Below are 5,872 nucleotides of genomic sequence, written 5' to 3'. Positions count from 1 at the left end.
TTTTTTTGTTTTTTTTTAAAAAAGGGGAGATGTTACAATGTATGGGTTTCACCCGGTGGGATTTCAGGGGTGCACCCGGATGTTTACATTATTCTGAAGTTAGCCGGTAAAATGGCGGAACGGCAACTCTGTGTGTGCGTCTTCATTTAATAAGATATCTAACATTAAAACACAGGGTATGATATTTAGCTAGCAGTTAGCTTGTGAACCTGATGCCAAACAGCCATTAGATAACAATAAAACTGACCAAATGAGTTGCAATATAGTTTTAAGCACAAAACAGGTTATATTAAAGTGTATATAAAGTAACTCACTTTGTATTGACGCACACTGTCAATTAAACAAATGACATCGAAGTTCACCTTAACTTTCAGAGCTTGCTGATATAGTGATGTGTTCAATGCCCCCTCCAGTGTCGTAAAAGTGAACTACACTCAAGCAACTCAATGACACAAAAAGAAAACAAGCGTTTCAGAGACAGTCTTTTGTACTCGATGATGCTGTGTTCCAAATTTAAGTTGTTTGACGGATCTGAATAAGCCTACGGCTTTGCATTTTGTTTATTATTTATATATATATGTTTGTATTCTTTTTTTTATTATTTTGAACTTACAACCCCCTGGCGCTGTTTTGTACTGTTTTCATAATGTTTTATAATGTTGTATATTGCTGTTTGTCTTACTGTTTGTAATTGTTGAAATTTATAAATAAACCTTTAAAAAAAAAGACAGTCTTTTGTACAATGAGCATTCCTCAACTTTATCAGTTTTTATTGCCACCTTTCCCAACTTCTTTGTCACGTGTTGCTGGCATCTAATTCTAAAGTTAATGATTATTTGCAAAAAAAATAAAAATGTATCAGTTTAAACATCAAATATGTTGTCATTGTACCACATTGAACTGAATATGGGTTGAAAATGATTTGCAAATCATTTTATTCCGTTTATATTTACATCTAACACAATTTCCACACTCATATGGAAACTGGGTTTGTAAATAGTCATGAAGTTAAAGAAAAAACATTGAATGAGTGTCTAAACTTTTGGCCTGTACTGTACTGTACATACATATAATGTTGGATCACATGATCAGAGGTCAAATAATTCTTCTCCCTAATGTTAAAGGTACATGACCGCCCCCTGCTGTTTACAGTGTGAAGTACAGTCCCTCCCTCTCCCAAATACATACTGTTGTCACCAAACCCTCAAGTGCTTGGATCACATGGTGGTTGCCACCCTTCTCCGTTTGGTGGGCATGAATCAGCATTCTCTGGATGAACTTCGCAGCCTTGACCGTACCGACAACAACGGATGACACGGTATGACGGACATCCAGGCGAAGATTGCCTTCTTTCGTCTTCCGAGGCTGAGTTACGATCGGCAGATGTTTCTGACCACTCCAAAATGTGGATCTCTCAGGACTTATTCAACAGATTGTTTGTTTTGCTGTCGGTCTGATAGCGATGGTATCGATACATCCACCATTCGCTAAAAAAGTTATGTCGCACACACGCTAGGTGTGGCAAAATTGTTCTCTAAATTTGACCCACTGGGAGGTGAGGGTGAGCAGTGAGCAGCAGCGGTGGCCACGCCGGGGATCATTTTTGGTGATTTAACCCCCAATTCCAACCCTTGATGCTGAGTGCCAAGCAGGGAAGTAATGGGACCCATTTTTTGTAGTCTTTGATATGACTTGGCCGGGGTTGGAACTCACAACCTACTGTTCCGAGACTACACAAACAATATTATTTCACGCAAATGTACATTTAACTAGTTCAACTAGTATCGGTCCGATATCGATGGTATCGATACATCCACCATTCACTAAAAAAGTTAAAGTACCAATGATTGTCACACACACACTAGGTGTGGCGAAATTATTCTCTGCATTTGATATCACCCTTGATCACCCCCTGGGAGGTGAGGGGAGCAGTGAGCAGCAGCATTGGCCACGCCCAAGAATCATTTTTGGTGATTTAACCCCCAATTCCAACCCTTGATGCTGAGTGCCAAGCAGGGAAGTAATGGGACCCATTTTTTGTAGTCTTTGATATGACTTGGCCGGGGTTGGAACTCACAACCTACTGTTCCGAGACTACACAAACAATATTATTTCACGCAAATGTACATTTAACTAGTTCAACTAGTATCGGTCCGATATCGATGGTATCGATACATCCACCATTCACTAAAAAAGTTAAAGTACCAATGATTGTCACACACACACTAGGTGTGGCGAAATTATTCTCTGCATTTGATATCACCCTTGATCACCCCCTGGGAGGTGAGGGGAGCAGTGAGCAGCAGCATTGGCCACGCCCAAGAATCAATTTTGGTGATTTAACCCCCAATTCCAACCCCTTGATGCTGAGTGCCAAAAGGGAGGTAATGGGTCCCATTTTTTATAGTCTTTGATATGAACTCACAACCTACTGATCCCAGACTACACAAACAATATTATTTCATGCAAATGTACATTTAACTATTTCAACTAGTATCGGTCCGATAGCGATGGTATCGCTACATCCACCATTTACTAAAAAAGTTAAAGTACCAATGATTGTCACACACACACTAGGTGTGGCGAAATTATTCTCTGCATTTGATATCACCCTTGATCACCCCCTGGGAGGTGAGGGGAGCAGTGAGCAGCAGCATTGGCCACGCCCAAGAATCATTTTTGGTGATTTAACCCCCAATTCCAACCCTTTGATGCTGAGTGCCAAAAGGGAGGTCATGGGTCCCATTTTTTAGTCTTTGATATGAACTCACAACCTACTGATCCCAGACTACACAAACAATATTATTTCATGCAAATGTACATTTAACTATTTCAACTAGTATCGGTCCGATAGCGATGGTATCGATACATCCACCATTCACTAAAAAAGTTAAAGTTCCAATGATTGTCACACACACACTAGGTGTGGCGAAATTATTCTCTGCATTTGATATCACCCTTGATCACCCCCTGGGAGGTGAGGGGAGCAGTGAGCAGCAGCATTGGCCACGCCCAAGAATCATTTTTGGTGATTTAACCCCCAATTCCAACTGCTTGATGCTGAGTGCCAAGCAGGGAGGTAACGGGTCCCATTTTTTATAGTCTTTGGTATGACTCGGCCGGGGTTGGAACTCACGACCTACCGATCTAAGAACAAACAAACAAGTTTTTGTTATAGTTTTTATTTTTCCATGCGAATGTACATTTAAACTATTTCAACTGGTATCGGTCCGATAGCGATGTTATCAATACATCCACCATTCACTAAAAAAGTTCCAATGATTGTCACAACACATTTCGTGTGGCGAAATTCTTCATATTACCCTTGATCACCCCCTGGGAGGTGAGGGGAGCAGTGAGCAGCAGCATTGGCCACGCCCAAGAATCATTTTTGGTGATTCAACCCCCAATTCCAACCCCTTGATGCTGAGTGCCAAAAGGGAGGTCATGGGTCCCATTTTTTATAGTCTTTGGAACTCACAACCTACTGATCCCAGACTACACAAACAATATTATTTCCTGCAAATGTACATTTAACTAGTTCAACTAGTATCGGTCCGATATCGATGGTATCGATACATCCACCATTCACTAAAAAAGTTAAAGTACCAATGATTGTCACACACACACTAGGTGTGGCGAAATTATTCTCTGTATTTGATATCACCCTTGATCACCCCCTGGGAGGTGAGGGGAGTAGTAAGCGGCAGCATTGGCCACGCCCAAGAATCATTTTTGGTGATTTAACCCCCAATTCCAACCTCTTGATGCTGAGTGCCAAAAGGGAGGTCATGGGTCCCATTTTTTATAGTCTTTGATATGAACTCACAACCTACTGATCCCAGACTACACAAACAATATTATTTCACGCAAATGTACATTTAACTAGTTCAACTAGTATCGGTCTGATATCGATGGTATCGCTACATCCACCATTTACTAAAAAAGTTAAAGCACCAATGATTGTCACACACACTAGGTGTGGCGAAATTATTCTCTGCATTTGATATCACCCTTGATCACCCCCTGGGAGGTGAGGGGAGCAGTGAGCAGCAGCATTGGCCACGCCCAAGAATCATTTTTGGTGATTTAACCCCCAATTCCAACCCCTTGATGCTGAGTGCCTAGCAGGGAGGCAACGGGTCCCGTTTTTTATAGTCTTTGGAACTCACAACCTACTGATCCCAGACTACACAAACAATATTATTTCATGCAAATGTACATTTAACTAGTTCAACTAGTATCGGTCTGATATCGATGGTATCGATACATCCACCATTCACTAAAAAAGTTAAAGTTCCAATGATTGTCACACACACACTAGGTGTGGCGAAATTATTCTCTGCATTTGATATCACCCTTGATCACCCCCTGGGAGTTGAGGGGAGCAGTGAGCAGCAGCATTGGCCACGCCCAAGAATCATTTTTGGTGATTTAACCCCCAATTCCAACCTCTTGATGCTGAGTGTCAAAAGGGAGGTCATGGGTCCCATTTTTTTTGGTCCCATTTTTTTTAGTCTTTGGAACTCACAACCTACCGATCCCAGACTACACAAACAATATTATTTCATGCAAATGTACATTTAACTATTTCAACTAGTATCGGTCCGATATCGATGGTATCGATACATCCACCATTCACTAAAAAAGTTAAAGTACCAATGATTGTCACACACACACTAGGTGTGGCGAAATTATTCTCTGTATTTGATATCACCCTTGATCACCCCCTGGGAGGTGAGGGGAGTAGTAAGCGGCAGCATTGGCCACGCCCAAGAATCATTTTTGGTGATTTAACCCCCAATTCCAACCTCTTGATGCTGAGTGCCAAAAGGGAGGTCATGGGTCCCATTTTTTATAGTCTTTGATATGAACTCACAACCTACTGATCCCAGACTACACAAACAATATTATTTCACGCAAATGTACATTTAACTAGTTCAACTAGTATCGGTCCGATATCGATGGTATCGATACATCCACCATTCACTAAAAAAGTTAAAGTTCCAATGATTGTCACACACACACTAGGTGTGGCGAAATTATTCTCTGCATTTGATATCACCCTTGATCACCCCCTGGGAGGTGAGGGGAGCAGTGAGCAGCAGCATTGGCCACGCCCAAGAATCATTTTTGGTGATTTAACCCCCAATTCCAACCCCTTGATGCTGAGTGCCTAGCAGGGAGGCAACGGGTCCCGTTTTTTATAGTCTTTGGAACTCACAACCTACTGATCCCAGACTACACAAACAATATTATTTCATGCAAATGTACATTTAACTAGTTCAACTAGTATCGGTCTGATATCGATGGTATCGATACATCCACCATTCACTAAAAAAGTTAAAGTTCCAATGATTGTCACACACACACTAGGTGTGGCGAAATTATTCTCTGCATTTGATATCACCCTTGATCACCCCCTGGGAGTTGAGGGGAGCAGTGAGCAGCAGCATTGGCCACGCCCAAGAATCATTTTTGGTGATTTAACCCCCAATTCCAACCTCTTGATGCTGAGTGTCAAAAGGGAGGTCATGGGTCCCATTTTTTTTAGTCTTTGGAACTCACAACCTACCGATCCCAGACTACACAAACAATATTATTTCATGCAAATGTACATTTAACTATTTCAACTAGTATCGGTCCGATATCGATGGTATCGATACATCCACCATTCACTAAAAAAGTTAAAGTACCAATGATTGTCACACACACACTAGGTGTGGCGAAATTATTCTCTGTATTTGATATCACCCTTGATCACCCCCTGGGAGGTGAGGGGAGTAGTAAGCGGCAGCATTGGCCACGCCCAAGAATCATTTTTGGTGATTTAACCCCCAATTCCAACCTCTTGATGCTGAGTGCCAAAAGG

This window comes from Nerophis ophidion, linkage group LG02 (assembly GCF_033978795.1).
Source record: "Nerophis ophidion isolate RoL-2023_Sa linkage group LG02, RoL_Noph_v1.0, whole genome shotgun sequence".
Lineage (NCBI taxonomy): Eukaryota > Metazoa > Chordata > Actinopteri > Syngnathiformes > Syngnathidae > Nerophis > Nerophis ophidion.
The sequence above is the reverse complement of the archived record's forward strand: the minus strand, read 5'-3'. Positions refer to the sequence as shown.